Source organism: Neopsephotus bourkii, unplaced genomic scaffold (assembly GCF_033783945.1).
Source record: "Neopsephotus bourkii isolate Nb327-2 ecotype Australia unplaced genomic scaffold, CSIRO-AGI_Nbou_v1 NB_1511, whole genome shotgun sequence".
Taxonomy (NCBI): domain Eukaryota; kingdom Metazoa; phylum Chordata; class Aves; order Psittaciformes; family Psittacidae; genus Neopsephotus; species Neopsephotus bourkii.
Window position 1 is genome coordinate 1,073,970 of NW_026901987.1, and position 19,736 is coordinate 1,093,705.

Sequence of the window (19,736 nt, forward strand, 5' to 3'; positions counted from 1 at the left end):
CACTTCCTGCTAGCTTCATTTGTCACACCTTACTTCTGGAAAAGGCAGTGAGCTGTCAATCCACACTGGCCTCTACCTGAAAAGCACTGTCTTTTAGACCTCTAACATATTCCCTGCTTATTTTCTTTCTGGACTGAAAAGGGTGAGATTACTTAGTTATTCTTAGTTGTTCTGATACTGTATGATATCTCTGACCATCCTTGCTGACCTTCTCTAACACTCTTTCATTAAATGACTATCTTGTTTATAAAGGTGCTTTCTCTTTGTATAAGTAAACATTGTTGATGCAAATAAAAATCCTAACCTGACGACATGTTGAAAAATGGACTGTGGACTGATTAAGATGTTTAATAGATTTTATTATAAAGATTTTCTCCTGAGTGTAGTAGAAGCTCTGAAAAGAGGCCAAATATTGAGCTCTTGAGGGTAGAGAATGATTTTCAGTGAAGAACATTGCAAAAGAATAGCAAAAAAAAAAATAAAATAGGTTGGAGGTAGTAACTCATCCTTTCAAAGAATTCCTGTTCTCTTCAGATCCTCCGTTCTGCAGATGTTCTATCTAACTGCACCATCTGCACATCCTTAAAAAAGCATTATCATATTTTTCAGAGATAACATCACTGTTTGCTGTTTAGTGAAAAGATCATTTATGTTTTTGCAAATAAACCATCCTATTCAAAAATGACGTGCACTTAATTCTATAAAAATATCTGTTTTAAAAAAGGAAATATTTTTGGGAGCAGTATCATTAGCTCTGTCATTTTATATGATTAGGTGGACAAACTTAAAAGTCTTGCAATATTAAGAAGAAAATGTATGGAGAAGGAAAAAGCAGACAGTAAAAATTCTGCAGTTTGCAAAACCATCTTATGTGTTCAAGGGAATTGTTTTACCCCATGCAATCGAAGACAGTGTATTGTGGGGAGTCTGGGATTAGGCCTGGAATTCTGGTCTTAAAAACAGGCCAAATCCAGTTGTTATTACTCAGGAAAATGTGTCCACTGAAAGTATGGTAAATATGAAGCCCTGCCATCAGCTCTGCAATTGAATTCTGAACTCTTGCTTTTGTGTTGTAATTAATGTGAAACATAACTGAAGGAGAGAAAGAGGAAACTAGAGTATTCTTTTCCATAATGATGCAAAGGTGTACTATTATGCAACCAGTTTGTATGCTAATAACATTTGCAAAGAACATCCAGTCTTACCTGGGTTGATATTTTGAGGGGTTTAAATTTCCCTAGTCTGCTGGCAAATACAGCAAAAAGTAATAGATACATAAGCAGAGTGGTTCAGAAAATGAAATTCAGAAACAGCTGAACTAGTCCATAGTGGTGGGGGGGAGGGGGGGGTTAGGGTAGATCAAGGAGGTTTTGTTCTTTATTTGCTTGTATTTTGTAGAATAGGATTATCTTCTGCTTTTTGTTTGGGTTTTGTTTTCTTATAACCTCTTAAAGCTACCTACAAAATAGAAAAAACATTCACTAGAAAATCTGATGCAAAAACTGTATCATAAAGTACAGAAGAGTGCCTTGCTGCTCAACAGATAGGATAAACAAGCTGTTCTGTTATTGAAGTCTCAAGCAGAAACTCCAAGAAGTGAGGAAATTCCTGAAGTTAAGATTACTCTGTCCAAGCAGCCATCACACAACCACTCTATTATCACTCTCTCACCCTAAATATAAACTTGGATGAATTGCTTTTTGCAGTAGATACAGTATAAAACACATAGGAATAGCAAAATCATTATCCTAGTACAATCCATGGCAACCTTGCCTGACTGTTGATCCCATAATCGGAACAATATACTTATTAGTTTGGTAACGGTGTGAACAGCCATGACAGACAAAGGACATCAAGAAGTAATTGTTTTAACTAAGTCTTTTTAAAGAGAGAAAGACCATACTATAAGCTGCTTGAACACTCCTGGCAAGAAGTATTAGTCATCTAGGATATATAACTTTACTTGATGTAATTCCTTTTATCTGCAGTGACTGAGAAATGTAAAGGGTGCTTTCACTGTTACTTTCTGGTAGTGAGTTAATGAAGAAACCCAGCAAGATTTCCTCTTTTTTGACAGTTTTAAGTCTATATTTACTATTTCCTTCTGCCTGCTGACTGCAGTGAAAACCATTATCTTTACTGATCACCCCAAGGTACAGAAGTATTCTTATTCACAGACCTTAGGCATGTGCCCAACTCCTATTTAAGCCAGTGGTATTTAAGTGAGAATCGGATGCATTTCTGAGGGGAGAATCACTGAAGAACTAGAAGGGACATAAAGGTCACATTAAAATATCTTCCTGATCTCGGGAGCCTGCAAGTGCTTTTGGCCAATGAAGATTAGGCAACCTTCCTAGTCTTCTCTATGAAGGGATCCATACAGAAATCCCAGTGACCTGGGAGCTCATAGATTTGCCCTCATTCAGAGGACCTACACCACACCTTGGAGGGCCACCAAACTTGATTTGTCTGGCAGGAGACCTTTTCACCCGCCCTTGCTGTACAGAGGGCTTTTAGTATCTCCTCCCATTACTCCAGCTGCTGATTCCAGAATACAGGGTCCAAAGTAAAGGTGAAAATCTCAACATGCTTAAATTTAAGCCTGTACTTAACATTCTGTCCTGAACTAACATGTCTTTATACATGTGTTTAAGCAATTTCCTGAATCAGGCCCAAAATGACTGTGTCATGCCTTGCTTTCATTTGCTTTGCATTGTCTAATAATGCAGCATAATCTTGTGGGGTTTATTTTAATTTAATAGTATTTTAAACATTTCCTCACTATTCTTTCATTTTCCCTTTCTTATTCTTCTTAAAAGAAAATCTTTTTGGAATGCATGTCTTGTCTATATATGATCCACCATCTGTCTCAGGAAATTTAGGATGCATTTATATAGTTATTTAAGTCTTGATGTATGCGCAGTTTCGTTTATGTATGGTCTAATAGCATGTGCCATAGGAATGATTTTTTTTTGCTTTGACATCCTTACTAACTCTTTTTGGAAATGAAATTTTTATGGTGAATTGCAGAGATTTTCATTATTTTTTTACAACTTCATTTAGTCAAACACTTAACAAATAATAAGTACTCATGGTTTTTATTTCTTTGCTGCTATATATACAGGAGAGAGATTGCCATAGAAATGTTGGTCATTTTTAAACCTGAAGCGCTATAAAATAAAATAAAGAAATGCTAGTTGAAAAGCTATTCAGTGCTCCGTGATTGGTGGCAAAATTTCAACATTGTGGAGCTATTAAAGAGAGAAAAAAAAGCAAATAATTTGATTTATATTTTTATGATTCAGAAAGCTGCAGCTAAATGTTAAGTCAAATGTACAGAGTTTTGTATGGGTTTAGGAAATAGAGCTCTGCGGTTTCCAGTTGTTTATCTATAAAGTATAGAGATTGATTTTTCAGGAGCTGAGCATTCAGCTTCTACTTCATTATGAAATCTCATTATATTAGGCCAATATTGTTCACTTCTGATTTACTAAGTTTTTTTACTCAGCTGTAAGGAAAAACTTCTGACTTAGAACTGGGTCAGAGTGCTCCGCCTGGAAAATCCATTGTGAGTTTTCAGGATAATGCTACTTTAACAGGAAATTGTGTTTGTGGGCTGTGAAAAGATAACTGGAGAAAAAGCTTGCATGTCTGAAACAATTAAACATCAAATCCAACATAGCTACATATAGATAATTGGTTATTTAAAACTACTTAACCTACATGTCTCTTGCACTCTATCGTCATGCTCTTATAATCAGAAAGTTACTGGGCAAAATGGGAAGACCTGAGCCAGTTATATCTTCATTTTGAACTGTTAAGCGCATTCCCAAAGAGATGGTTTTGTAGTGTATGTGCCTACAAAGTCTTATAACACTGTGTCCTGATCCTTATTGAGATATCACGTTATCACAACATAAGAATTAAATAATAGCATGAAGTTGTCATGCAGATGAAGCAGTTACTATTTCAGGATAACAAGATGTTGTGTAACACCTAGAATAATGGCAAATTGTTGAGTTCCCCTGATATTTGCAGTGATTCGATTTTCTGCCACTTATAACTGCCAAATTTTAGTCTTTAAGGAAGAAATTTTCCATGATGAATATGTGATCCTCAGGCTACAATCTTTCCGGGTATGCAAAGTGCAGTCAAATATTTCATTTTTTTCTGGGGACCCACTCAGTGGAAAAATAGGCTGCTAATCCCATCTGGACTGTTTCACTCGCATTCCTAGTTTCTGCCACATCCCAGTTTTACCATTCCCAGCCTACTTTCCCATCAGCACCTCTTCTGAAGTAGGAAAGAACAAGAAGATTAAGACAGGCTGGTTGAGTATTTTGAGAGGGGCTGATGAGGGCAGCCTGGGAGGAGGGAAACTAGGAAGAGAGCAAAGACTGGGAGTGCTACAGAAGTGGTCATGGAAGGAAGGCTAAGAAAAAAAAGAAACACAGCAGTAGTCTGAATGGAACAAAGAGGCTGTGCTTAGAAAACAAATCTGAGTGGGGAGAAGGAGCAGATACTGTGAAAAGAGAGATACCTGTGAGCAGGATCTTCACTGAGGGGAAGAATGGGCTGGATAGGAAGCTAAACAGGAATTGCCAGGGACATGGGAAAGAAGATTGGTATTATGACACACTGAGGGGCAAGAGAGGGAGAGATCAAGCAGGGAGCCAAGCATGCTGAACGTGAATATGGACAGAGGAAAGGCAGGATGAAGACACTGAAACTGAGGAATCAACCTGGGTCTGAATGCTGGCATAGGAGGGCTAGGGGACTGGAGTGATGAAGAACAAAGCTGCAGGGAAGGAGTAGGGCTGGATGGATAAGAAAGCAGAAACTGGACTGAGAAACCATGAGTGGAGACTGGAAGTCACTGCCAAGAAGAGATCGGAAGAAGATACTTTCCTTGGAGACATAGGTCTGCCTTTCCTTTCACTAAGGAAATGGATATAGAATGGGGTCTTTAGTCACTGAAGAATTGAGCACAACAGGAGCTTAGTTTATAAAGAGGACAGTCCATTAAATTACACATTAAGTGCTTTCGGGTGCTTAGTCATTGCCTCTGTCTTTGCTGGAGACCTCTCTTACTCTCTTGCCTCCTGACTTACACAAAAGCATACGATGTATGTGTCTGGGGAAGCTCTCCTCTGCCTGGGGCTAGTGCAGGTCCAGACTGGGTAGATTCTTCATATTATATTCAATTCTAAAGAGTGTGAAACTTATGCTTCATCATTTTAATAATGAAAAATCCAACTCTACAAAGTTGGAACTCTGTTGCTTTATCTTTCTCCCTTCAGGACAAATAAAATGAGTAATGGTCCATTACTGTGGTCCCTCCAGTCTTTCTTTGTTTTTCCTTCTTTTTGTGTTCAAGCATTTTTAAATGGAGAGGGTACAGAGTGGCAAAAGAAAGCCCAGAGACCTCAAAAAATTTCAAAAGTTAAAATGTAAAAAGAGAAAATTTAGTCTCATTTTCATAGTTTCCTTGCTCATGGTTTTCATAAAGCATGTCATAGCAGGGCTGTATTCAGGCATCACTCACTGCAGCTCCAGGACACCGGCATTGGTGGGCTTTATTCCTAACTTTTAACCCTCATGATAAAACTTCCTTGAAAATCCTGGAAAGGACTTACATAATCCTTCAGTTATGTCTTGAAATTTCAACATGTGTTTGGTAAGATCAGTTCATCAGCAAGTGGCACATCAGACCTTAGCTGAGAAATAACTGTATCTGTCTCTGGCAGACTCATTCACAGTGTTGCTTGAGATGTGAACAGTATTGCTAGACTTTTCCAGTGTGAATGAAAACATATTAAATAGGAAGAAAATGGAACGATCAGAACAGTGTAAAATTCCCTTCTTCTCTCCTTTCCTCCTTCCATCTTGTTCTTTTTTCCCCTTCCTTTTTTCTTGTCTCTTTCCCTCCCTTTTCACCCCCTTCCCTTTTCCCATCCTCCTTCCTTTTACTTTCTTTCTCCCTTCCCCCTTTCCTCCCTTCCTGCACTCCTCTGTCGCTCCCTCCCTCCCTTGTTCCTTTCAAAAAGTATTGACTCTGGGTAAAAGGAGGCAGCTTTTAAAATCAAAATTGTCATAGGGAAAAGTACAATGTCCTGCCACCTCTCAGCCTCAGTCCTGAGGAGACTAGGGTTGTCAAAGGATATTTTTGAAAGCACCAAGTTAGCTCAGAAGTTTGGGTCAGCTCTCATAGGTATCAGTGAAAAGTCAGGTCATGATGACTAAAAGTGCTCTGTAACAATAATCTCTAAGTAATAATCAAAGTGTGCCTCTTTGCTTTGAAAACTGTGGCTGAGCTCCTGGGCTATGTTTTGGGACCTGTGTGCCGCTGGATGCTGGCAGGGCACAGATGTTGGTGGAAGGCACAGGGCACAGCTAGTGGGAGCCAGGCAGCATCTGCTATTCTGTGGGGTCTGCAACACCTCCTGGCTGCTGTTTGTTCTTGGGCCAGTGATGGACCTTGCTGGAAAACTGAAAGAAAGGGCTTGTATCAGAGTCAGCATTAATACAGGTGGAAGCACTTGCGGAAAGCTTATGGCCACTGAGCCCCCAGAGTTCATTGGGGCACACCCTTGCTATTAATAAGGTTTGAGTCCAAACTATTTCCTGATAATAAGGAAGATACTGGAAGGCTGTGCTGAGCCTCGGTAGCTGGGAGGACCCCAACTGCAGAGGGAGGAGTATGGTAAGACTGGCACCAGCCTGTAGCTGGACACTTTGGTGCCTGTGCCAAGCCCATGCAACTATCATCTGGCAAACGACGGGGGCTGTGATCCACGCAGGTGGCTTTTAAATCTCCTTTGTCTGGGGAATAAGCTTCATTGCCACTAACTCACACCCTCTTGTCCCACACATGCTGCTCTTAGGGCTGAGATTTATAAGCCACAGCTGCAGACCAGGAATCCTCCCTCCCTGAGCACTTTCCCCAAGCTGATGATGACCCTGGGGAAGGAACGGGTTTCCTTGCACTACTTTTTGGAGTCATGAGTGTTACCTCCTCACCCCAGGAGTTCCTGCTGCAGTCCAGGAACATAGAATCATAGAATCATAGAATAGTTAGGGTTGGAAAGGACCTTAAGATCATCAAGTTCCAACCCCCCTGCCATGGGCAGGGACACCTCACACTAAACCATATGGCCCAAGGCCTCATCCAACCTGGCCTTGAACACTGCCAGGGATAGAGCATTCACAACCTCCTTGGGCAACCTATTCCAGTGCCTCACCACCCTCACAGGAAAGAATTTCCTCCTTATATCCAATCTAAACTTCCCCTGTTTAAGTTTTAACCCACTACCCCTTGTCCTATCACTACAGTCCCTAATGAAGAGTCCATCCCCAGCATCCCTGTATGCCCCCTTCAGATACTTGCAGTGTCTATGCTAATGAAACAGAACCTTTCTGGGATTGCAGCGAGATACCATACGTGCACACCTTGCTAGTAAGGGCTCAGGACAGCTATCACCTATGTGTGATGAGCACAGTTTTCAGTGCTTGTGCTAGGTATGCCTTCTGCTTTGGCTGTCTATTTCTGATAGGTAGGTGTGCTCCTAGGGCTTTGGACATGGGCAACCACAGGAGACTAATGCCTTAGTCCCCTGGGTGGAGGGAGCTGGCCAGGCCTCATTTCACCACCCCACTACCTCACTGGGAGTGCTTCCCTAGATGAACACTCTGCACAGGAACTGCCCATAAGGCTAGAAACATCCTATTTCCCAAATCATCACCTTGTGCCTCAGATGCCATGCAGCAGGGCATGCTGACAGCTTCAGGTAGCCAGCAGTCCTGGTGACCTGGTGGGTGCAGAGGACTGCAGGGTGCATTCATGAAGTTTTCCTCCTGCCTGTCAGCTCACAGGAATTAACGCACTCTAGAAGATGGCAGCTGTGTCAGAGCAGCACCAAAGAGCTACATGATTTACATTCTGCTAGGATAAACACTTGTCAGATAGCTCACACTAATCAATACGTGTCATCTAATAATAACAGAACCTGCCATGAGACATGAACTCCAATCCGTGAGACATTCACCTTGGATTCACAAAAAACCCTGTGGCACCAGCAGTTGGGCTTGTTGCATTTCTCGTGAGCTGCAGCTCTGAAATTCTTCGCTTACCTCTCTCGGCGTGTCAAGGCAATTAATGTATTTCTTTTTAATTTCAGAGTGGATGGGTTCACATATACATAGCAACAAAAACAGTGCCAACAGAGTCACATGGCAGGAAATAGAATGTTAACTTGATCCTGGCTGTGCTTTTTATGCTTAACAAGAGAAAATCAGGAAATATGGAGAGTGTTGGATTAAATTTGGGATTTCCTGGCCCCTCGCTGTTTGTTGTCTTGAAGATATCACCATCTAAACATACAGGGTCTTAAACATTTAATTTCCGTTTTCTATTTCCTAGGTCCTATTGCTCAGGCTTCCAGGCTTCTATTGTGACTCCTCTTGAAGTGGAGAACTCTTACAGTTCTGAGTGTGCTGCATTTAGATTCCTCTTGTTCAATTCCACTTTTCTCCTGAGCAAAAGCTCTCTGTTCCTGCACATGGAGTCATCCTGTGATGCTAGAGGGAAGGCACAGAGGGGAGAATTTGTTGATACTGCCAAACCTTTTGTCTTTTCCTTTTCATTCTTCTTTCTGTGCCCCAACAGGGCATGTCAGCAAACCTTACATAAGGCACGTTTGATCTTTATGTCAGATAGGCTCTGCAAGAGCAAGAAATCCTCTTTCTAGAGGCCAGAAATAAACCCCATCTTGTCATTGCACTGTAAGACCAATAGGCACAAGTACAGATGCTTTTCTGCGACATGACTGAGCAAACTGGTGTCATTTCCAGATGCTGACAACTCAGCAGAGAAAGTACCTTTGTCTGTCAGGATTTTGGCCATGGCTGTGCCCTTGCTGCCCTTGCTATCTGGGGTCTGGCAGTTGCCCACAGGCCAGGGAACTCACTTTCCATCTCACAGTGGATTCTTCACAAAGAAAGACCAGCAAATTCAGGCATTCTGGCAGGCGACCTGCTCCCTCCATCCAGGCCTCTGTGGCAGGTCAGCATTTACCCTTGTTCGGTTAAAATACAATATCCACAGACAGAAAGGTGTCCGCTGTCCTCACGCATTTGTCTTACAGTCTGTGCCTTTTTGTGCTGGCTCCTTCAGTGATTCAAACCTGTGCTATGTTTCCCATCATTAGATATTTTTATATGAGCCGTTGTTTTTCTCAATGCTAAAAGGGCATCACCTACTTTCAGTGTGGCCTGGCACACTACTTGCCACTTAAAATCTAAGCTAAATTAAAGTAAACAGCTTGGTACATGTGGAAATGATTTCCTAATAATGGGCATGTATTCTTGTTTATTATTTATGTGCATATAATTCCAGTAGAAATTAACATCTTAATGAAACCTTTATACAGAATATTTTTTTTAATGAAATCACAATTGTGAATATGATTTGCTGCTCCTAGCAAACCAAGCATAATTAGATCCAGTTTAATAATGTGCAAAACTATTAACATATGAAAAATGTCCTCTGAAAACATTCCCGTGATGACACAAGATCATCATCAGAAGCTGAACTTACTTTTCCCAAGGTCCTGCAATACAGACCAGGCTGAGATGCTGTTGCAGTTATATCATGCTGATCCTATTGGTGAGATACTCAGGCATTTATTTGCAGAAAGCCTGTGCACTGTGAACCTTTATTTGCTTTTTCTTGCCAGAGGATTTTACCCCTTGAGCAAGGGATGAAACCTCTTTCAACCTTAGATTTCAGGAAACTCAAAACTCAATGATAAATTAAGGTCTTGTTTGGTTTGGGGATTTTGCCATATTATATCCATTATGTCCAGTGGTGACAGCCGCTTATGGGGCTTTGTCATTCTTGTCCCCAAGTGCATACAGGCAGAGGTGCTATTTACACTGGTGGAGATTAGCCAGCCCCCAGACAGGAGTAAATTGCACAAATGCAAATCACAGCTTGCTGTGCCTTGCTGACTTATGTCCTTGCCCATGGCAGGGGGGTTGGACTAGAGGATCTTCAAGGCCCTTTCCAATCCAAACCCTTCTGTGACTTGCAGAAAAAGGTTTCACCAGTGTCAGCATGATGGCTCTGCAAGTCGAACATTTCTCCAGGACAGGTAAAGGCTACTGGCTAGCAGGTATTTGGATGCAACATACTACACCTAAAGCAGAGCAATGGAGAGGGCAGGAAAGCCATGGAAAGTGCTTTGGAGTGGCTTGATGCCCAGGCGACTCACAGCCCACCACCTTGCCTCCCAGAGTACACAGAAGCCCCTGCAAAACTTCTGATAAGCCCATGCCCAAGATCTGAGCTTATAGCAAAGCTTTCATGACTTCTGCACAGGTCTTTTTTTATTCTTTTTTTTTTTTTAATGAAATAATCATCCAGTTCTGCTCAAATTCACACCAGGCAGATCAGAAAAGAACTGAAGTGGGAATCCTCTCCGGATGCGTTAAGAGCTTAGGGGCCATTAGAGGCACTTTAGCAGGCTTTGGCCAAGGTTAAATCCAGATGGCCTTTCTCTTGCTGAGATCCATTTTGCCATGGCCTCGCAACTATTTATACATCAGGACTCACATTTTCCAGTGTGGCTGTGTACAGCCTTTTTTACACACCTAATTAAGCCCAGAAACGCACGTTTAGTGTTCTAGCAATGACAGAACCACCCCATAATCTTTAGCACTTATGTATACAGGAAATGGTGCATGCAACATGAAAGCTGTGTACACACATTAAACAATTCATCCTTACGATAACTGCCAGAGGGAGAGAGGCATTAGGTAGGAAGCTCATCCCCATTCTTGCAGCAAGTCACTGGCAGATCCAGGGTTAAGCAATGTGAGGTTTCAGTGCCAAGCTTTGTGCTTCATCTATGGCTCATTTCTCTATGGTGGATGCATGTAGCAGCTCGTATGTTATTTGGAACATTTCCTACTCCAAGACATTCTCCTGTGGGAATCAGCTCCGAGTCCACATGAACAAAATATTCAATAAAAATAAACTAGTGTTCCCCATGTTGGAGCGGCTGGTGCTCTGGAGGAAAGGCAACACTACACAGATCAGCTTTGCTGCTGGAGTTGCTCGTGACGCTAACAACACCCACAGATGTGTTGTGACACCAGGAGGCCATGCATCCACAGGTCTCAGCAGTGAGAAGGGGGCACATGAGTGCAGGAGCACTGGGGAGCATGGCAGAGAGGAGAAAACCCCGAACAAGATAAGCATGGCAGCTGTGTCAGTGGCTTTCTGCTCTGCTGTGCTCACGACCAAAGAGTACAGCCCTACCTTGGTCACCATCCCACACGCTGTTGTGATCAAATTCAATCATCTTTCACCAAAAATAACATAAAAAGTGACCCCCAAATCCCTCTCAAAGCATGAGGGGTCTGAGATTAGTGGGGGGTCCCTTCCCCCTCCTTCAGCCTTCAGCCAAAGTGAGCGAACTGGAAAACTGAATTTCTCTGCAGACGTCCTGTAGCTTTATGATGAGGATGCATCCTCTTGCGTGATATTATTTGCACGGTTCAGTTCTGTGTCACATGCGTTGGCTTTTGTTTGTCTCTTCCCCTGAGCAGTGAGGTGTACGACACCTCTGAAAAAGCCCATCTGCAGAAGGCAGCTTTCCGAGGCTGGTAGAGACAGTATCCAATGCTCTGGGAAAGAGCCAGCTCAGATGTAATAATCATTCGATATTTCACTGGCTGAGGATGGTAACTCTTGCTGTTCTGCTGGCAATTTGCAGGGATATGGTTCTCCACATCGGGTGTTTCTGACAGACACGGCTATTTTTCCAAGAAGTCTTTGGGCTTCAGACATCATAAATGTGTTGCTGGCTTATTTTAATCTAGGTTGCCATTTGGAGTAGCTATCCTTCTGCTCAATACAAATTTACTTGTGAAGTTTATATCGCCCCTTTGGGATGTTAGCACCGAGTCAATATATTTTTTAAAAAGCCACTTTATCTTCAAAGAAAATACCCTAAAATTCCTGTACGTATTCCAGAGCTACACACAATGTATGAGAGGCTCTGGAGAGACCTAGATAACAGGGACCATTTTCTATCTAGATATGTTTGGACACTCCTTTAGAGAGCATGTGGAAATATATTCCATTTTCAAATAGATACACCCTCCTCCTGTAACATGAGTCAAGAGGAGAAAGCCCACACAGTTGTTTTGGTTACTTAGGAACTTCCATGCCTGATTAATCAGTTTCTCTCCTCTGCTTCGAGGAACCTAATTGAACTTGTCATTTTATTCCTCTGAAATGTACTCACGGTTTAAAACATTTCTGGCATTTCTAATATTTATTTTCCATACCGCAGTTGCCAAACATACCTCCCTTGGGGATAATATAGATCAGCTTCCATATTAGCTAAAATAATCCCATGCGTTTTCTGGTCTTTGCCTATGAGGAATGGAGCATCTTCTGCTCTTTTGGTGCAGTTTGGCAGGAATTGAGCCCGTTTCTGTACCATAGGGTCTTCTGCACCAGCAATGCACCTCCTTCTCTTGCTCCCACCATATCTTTTCCCTGCAGCATCTTCCAATTACAGTATTCCTTCCATTACCATTAAATTTAATATAATCCATCAAGTAGTCCCAGAGGGGATATCTTTCACTTTGGATTTATCTGCTAATAGACACACGGTAGCAGATGATCTCTCTCTCCCTCTTTTCTGGGAGATTATTAATTACTAATGCAATTTTATCGCAGAAAACTGACAGTGTCCAAACATAGTCTTGTATCTTCCCATTTCATTGAATTTCTTCAGTGTAAATTGCTGCTTCACGGTCCTGCTTTCTATAGGTGCTCATTGCATTCCAGTATAATTCAGAATTCAATATAAAAAGAAGAAATAAATTATTATATGGGTGTGTTTCTTTGTCCTTAGCTCCCCATTCATTGTTTGATTCTATTCTCTTTGTTGCATTTATACATTCATTTTTCACACATTTTATAAATGTTGCAGTGGGGGCCCTGGATCAAATTCTCAGCTATAGGCACAGGGCTCCCATCTAGATGAATAGCTTCTTAGGTTTAAGGCCAGAAAGAAACATTAGATCATCTGTTCTTCCTGTATATCACAGGCCATTACATTTCACACAATTACCCATGTATTGAACCTAATAGGTTCTTTGGCTAAAGTACATCTTCTAGAAAGGCATCCAGCCATGATTTGAAATTCTCCAGAGATAAGAATCCACAGCTTCCCTTGAGGATTTGTTCCAGTGGTTAATTACCCCCACTCTTAAAAATATATGCCTTATTTCCCATTTTAATTTGTCTGGCTTTAGCTTCCAGCCACTGGCTCTTGTTATGCATTTTTCTGCTGGTTAAAGAGGCTTTTCGTAGCTGGTATTTCCTCCCATGGAAATAGTTCACATGCTACAACAGAGTCATCTTTCAGCATTCTCTGATAAAAACTCAAATGTTATGAGCTAGGTCTCTCGCAGAAAAATAGATTTTCAAGCCATTAAATCACTTCTATGGCTTTTTTGGCACCTTTTCTAATTTTCCCTTACAAGAACTGACATTCGTGTGTCTGGTTATGGTCTGCAGGAGGAAGCCCTGAACAGATCCATTTAGTATATAGTCCAGGTGCCATGAAGACATAGTCATTCATAAACACAATGCTTAGGTGCAGTCCTGGAAGGTGATAAGCTCTCTCAATCTGTTCAGCACAGCTTGAAAACTGAGTCTTGTCCTTCCCAGGACAGGGAGCCTCAGGTTTAACACAGTCTTTATCCAGATGTGTATTCTGCCTCCTGCCCTTCCAGCTCATCATGAGATTGGCAAGAAGGGCAATGCTGCATTGTGTTCCCTTGGGCGAAGTGGCTGAAAACCTGTTGTTCACTGCAGTGCGTATCTCCAGGAGCCAGATACTCATCGAGGCACTCTCCTGGCTTCTGCTGCTTCTGAAATAAACCTTCAGTAATGGGGTACAAACTGGGGTGATGGATGAGCAACCACACTGAGATGTGGTATATGGACTTTCACCAAGGATCCACCATGGAGAACCTACTTTTGATGTTTCTGTGTTGTTTTGCACCCTCAAGAACTGGCAACTTCTATGCAAACAGTGGAACTTCCAGAGAGGAGGCTTTTGAGTGGTCATTCCTGGGTGGTACTAGGGGCAAGGAAGAAGCAGCTATTGAACAAGTGCACTGATGTGCCTAGCTTGTCGAGGCCTAATGTTTGTTTTTATGAGCGATAAGTAGCTGTGAGTGTCTCTGAATGTCTCTTCTAGATAATGAAAGCTTCACTTCAAAAAACAAACAGCAAATAGCATTAAGGAAGTTTTATGACCAAACTGGGAAGCACTGTTGTTTTTGCGGCTTGTGGACCCCAAGGAGAAGCAAAGACTGGAAGCACTTTGCATCAGGCTCAGGCTGCCTGTTCCATCTGTGTTCAATTAAATCCTGGCCAGCTAGCAATACCCATCATTGTGCCTGCTGCCTAATCCAGTGCTGCTGCTGCAAGAGATTAGATGTTGCTGGAGTCTAAGGTGGAGGGTAGATGAAAGAGGCAGCCATCCCTTGCCCACCTCTTCAGGTCAGGGTAAGGGTGCAGCCCCAGAGCTCCTATTTAGGTGTGTATATACGTTTATGCTCCAGAATGAAAGTGTTAATGGTGGTTGCTGAACATTTTAAGTGCCTTTATATGTTAGTTGCTGCCAATCTAATGAATTAACGAGGTTTTGTTTGCCTGAAGTTGGCATATAGTGCAGTTTATATCTGCTTATGGCTTGTCGCAGTACAGGACAGGTGGAATTACCTGTGCAGGGATGCACAGCCCCAGCCCTGTGCCTGACCTTGCTGTGCAGTGTTTCATGCCATTGTCTTCTAGCATGCACTCAAGGATGGCGACTGGTGCCAGGCAGTTGCCTTCCACCTGTGCCAGCCAGCATGGAGAAAGTGCTTCAATTCTGTTCTTCAAGCTTCATTAGTAAGGCTCCAAGCACTCATTCCCAGTCAGGAAATCAAAGGCAGTAAATACATTCTGAGTTTCAAAGCAAAGTTAGATGCTGTGAGGAGCATTGGCAAAGATTGTGTTTGCAGGCTGCTGAAGGCAGCAGGGAAGGAAGAGAACATGCTGAGTGCTCTGTAAGACCTGCCCCTGGTTGACAAGCCATCAGCCTCAAGGTTTGGTTTTTATCTTGGAGTCCCACCGGAGGGGTTGAGATATGGTTTTCTGTGTCACTCCCAAGTTTCCCCTGAACCCCTGAGTTCACAGATGGATTAGAGAGAAAATACTTGTGCTAGTAGATAGTCCTTAGATCTTGGTCATCTTGTGGTCATGCTGTAAGAGCTTACCTTTAGACATGTGAAGAGGGAAAGATGAGGCAGGGAAGAAGCTTTCCTTGATGCTGAAACGTTTTATTTTTCAGGGAGGGGGGATAGCTATTTATTTACTTTTGATGGAGCCAGGGCAAACCATTTGTTTGATGGATTAGGCCGTTAGTTTTAATTTGTCAGGTTGCCTAGGGTACAGGACAGGCAGGTTAGCTGGAGCAATTGTCTCTATACAAATGGAAAGAAAAATGCCTTGAAAAGACAGCATTAAGGGGACTGCACTCTCCTCTGCAGACTGTTCCACAATACTTATCCTTTAAATCCCAGTCAAGTCCCTTGAGGAGACCTGAGTTAGCAGTTAGAAGCAAAGGCTTGTGTGGCCTTTTAGCTGCAGACTAAATACTGCTCTAATAATGCAGCCTTTGACATATGCAGTGCTGGGTTGTATTTTTTGTCTCTCATAGGAATGGTTTGATAAAAGCTGTTTATGTTTTATGTGCTGTTGCTAATACCTCAAGCCTCTATTATCATGAGTTGCCAGGTGTAACAGCAGTCTATGTAAAACCAGGCTACTAACTCAGCACTTGCAAAGGAGAATATTCAGTCTACTGCTCTTTGGCCAGAGAGCTTACACATTATTGGTAACATCTGGCTAGTTTGGCCCCCAGTTTAGGTTAGGATGGCTTAAGGGTACACAAGGTATACACATATGTTAGTGTGAGCAGAGGTACAGTGTGGACTGCCAGGGATGGTGATGGCTACCAGGTTTCCACGGGCATCTTTGCACCCCAGGGAAAATGTGGGGTACTTTGCTCTCCTGTGAAAGGGTACAGTTGCCATTACTTTTGTGGAGTACAAACACCTACAGCTTAGCAGTGTGCCTGACTGATGCATGACTAGCCCGTATCCCTCTGCTTGCGAAAGTGGTGGAACTTTTCTAATTCACAGCAGCTTTTCCTCCTGATTTATTTACCAACCCAGCCTCTACAGAAGATTGATTTTTTTTCTTTATAAGGAACCAGACAGTTTCTTTTTTTAACAACACAGGCCTATAAAATCAAAGTTTGGCCTGTTTTTTCTGTGAGTGAACATCTCCCAAGTGCGTGTGTTGTCATTGGTAGGGATTCAGATGAAATTTGAGCAGCAAAAAAAGCACCAAGTGCTCATGCTGCTAAAGAGATTGTTGTGGTTGTCCTGCCTGAACACTGCAGATGCACCTGAGATGTTTGTTTCCACAATTGCCCACCAATCGGTCAGCAGCTCCTTCTGCAAAGCATCTCTGTGTCTGTGCAGTGACAAGAAACTAATTGCTTCAATTTCTACTAATTTACTACTTCGATTCCCAGTAGTAACAGTACAGAAACGCACAGCAGTACAGAGAAGGACAACATGAGGCAGGCAGTGAGAGGAGTTTACCCCAGAGGAGATGAGTATCTGTGCTAAGGGGTGTTCACATTGATACAAGGGCCACTGCAGCAGCAAGCTCGCACTGTTTGTGCTGGGACTTTGTGTATCTGTGTGGAGAGGGGCTCACCATGGCAGAGGCACTCACCATAGCATGCCCAGAGCAAGGTGTGCCTCTGGCAAGTTGGCCATGTGGCTGGTATCAGGAGGAATGACTTGCATGTTCTGCCCATCTACCTATGGCTTTTCTAAAGACTCAGTAGGGGAATTTCCGAAGACTCAACAAGAGCACAGGTATCTTTCAAGAGAAGGAAAAGACAAAGGGAATTTTCAATCCCAGTGGTTACTTTTGTTGTTAAAAAAAATAAAAATCATCGTATTTGTGACAGCAAAGTCGTTGGCACTAAGAATGGGGAGAGGTTTCTTAGTTCTAGTGAGAGTTTTCTTAGCTCTTAGTCCTCTAGTGAGGACTTTGCCTTTGAAGAACACAGATGCGTCCCTTCAGTTCTGGTGCTTCAGTGAGCTCTGAAACTCAGGTTTCCCTCACTGCTCCTGTTTGGAAATGCAAAACACTTCTCAATTGTTCTGATAACAAACAAGAAGACCCTGAAGTCCCATTAAATGCTTGGCACAGCAGGAACCTGTTTTGATGTAGCTGTTAAGATGCTCATGTGACAAATTCTGTGCCAGTTCCCAGCTCTGAAACCCAGGAAGTGATCTGTCAGGTGTAACGTCCAAAAAAAGAAAAATAAGTTGTTTTTTACCTGGATTGGTTCAGCTGGATCTGTCTCACCAGCAAGCACTTGTGTTGGCACTCTGGAGGAGGCAGCACAGAGAGAAGGAGCAAGCTGCTGGAGGGCAAGGGACCAAAGAAAATATACATCAGCCTCTGTTCTCATGCTTTGCCATGCTCAGTTTCCTCAAGAAACACCTTCCTATTCATTCCCACCTCCACACTGCTCTCTAGAAGGCAAGCACCCTGTTCCTTTTTGAGACTTCCGTTGACACTTTCATGGTCAGCAGAAGGATTTAAGCCTCAGCAGAGGCCAGCTGACACAGCAGCTAAAATTAGATCCCAAACAACTATTAAAAAACCTCATGTAATCAGCAAAGGGCAAAGAGCAAAAGTGTCAGAAAAGAGTGGTACTGAGTTTGAAGGCTCCCTCTGTCCTTTCTTATGGTAGCCAGTAGCTTCATCATGCCTGCAGTAATAAAATAAAGCACCTGCAGCATACAGGGCCCAGTGGTATTTTGAATTGGATTAAAAAGAAATGAAATGAAATGATGGACACTCTCACCTCATATCAGAGCTGAATGTCTTGAATGAGAGAACCCAAAAGGTTTCAGCTTAGACATCTGTTTAGGAGGTCAGCTTTGGGTCACTACAGCAGTGGCCCTTTCCAGCACCAGATGCAAGCACTGCCTGCACTGCTGTTGAGTGAAGTACCTCAGTCTTTTAACTAAGCTAAACTAGACCCTCAGCTTTCATAGGGGAAAATGAGGTTAAATGGTTTATGTGCATGTATCCCTTGCATAGAAAACTATTTGGGCTAAATGCCCAATTTGTAGGTGGATTATGTGGTCTTTTTTTGAGTCTTTTATGACATTCCACTGTTAAGCAACTCTTCCTGTAATTTATCCTTAAGGACTGTAGATGTGTGTGGGTTTTTATCAAGTGCACATAGCCACATTTTGATCAGCTCCTTCATCCCGAGTCAGGAACACCAAAGCTCAAAGTGGAAGCTTTTCTTAAAGAGCTATTTGAGGTAAAAAAGCAGATGTTCAAACTATGCACAGTTCACGCTTATGGATGATGAAGCACAGGCAGGAAAAAGCCAGCTCCCTTTGCAAGTGTCTTGCATGGGCACTAACTCTTGGGTGCAACAATTTTGGCCATGTCGCTGCCAAGGAGCCTGTATCAGCTACCAAGGTGGGAGCAGGGGTGTGAACCTGAAGCTTTCCTTCCCCTGCCGTAGTGTCCACCCAGCACCTGCTAAGCTGTAAGGGGATATAGGATGTGACTCAGTAGGGAGCTGTGCCCTGGAAGACTGCACTTTTCTCATTCTTACTAGGCTTGCTGTGAACTGGCTAATCCTCTTTCTTTGCCTTCTTGTCCAGATCAGTGTTGTGCAGTGCCTGGGTGCCCTGACCCTGCTGCTGCAAGCAAGTCTGCAGCACCACTGACTGCATGCATAGAGACTGTCCCTCCCTCTGCCAGAGCTGTCAGGCCTTGCTAGTGCTATAAGAAGAATAAATAAAACCCCTCAAATAAATAGGAAGAGATAAGGAGGCAGATAACAGTAATTCTCATGACTGATAGTATTACTCAATTTAGACATTAACATTCTAGCTAAAGCTTTAAACCTTGGATTTACTGAGCATGCCTGTTATTAATTTTGCCTACTCAGACTGCATTGGTAGCAGGTAGGTGTATAATTTAAAAATGACTTTGAATTAGGTTGCAAGTTAAGCACTGCAGAGACAATAATTATATTTTTTTTCCCCAGGCTGCTGCTGAAAGGCCTTACAGGATTTATTATTACCCTTGTGAAGGTTTGGGAGGAGTATTTACTGGATGGATCCATAGCCTGCATAGTTCCCCGCATTCCTCTATTAAAATGATACCCCTAATTCTTGTTGCGTAACTAAGAAATGACACATAGCAGGTCCCCACCTCAGCATTATTACCCTGCTATGTCTTAAATCCTTTCTTTTCAGAGTTTCAACCAGAGAGGATTATTCTTCATCCCTCTTGATGAGATTTCTCCTGTTGGCCAGCTTACAGCAACCACCAAGCCCTGCCTTAAAGGATAGGGACACTCTGGGGGACTCCCCAGAGACCCTCACAACATTACACAGTGGCTCCAGGGGCAGCCTGCAACAAACAAAAACCAGGGAGTTTCCAGCTCACTTCCCTTCTCCCTCTTTTCAGCTCAGCAGAATGTGGGATATCCCTGTTGTGAGGAGCCCTGGAGGGATGTTCAGTGAGATCCACTGGGAAA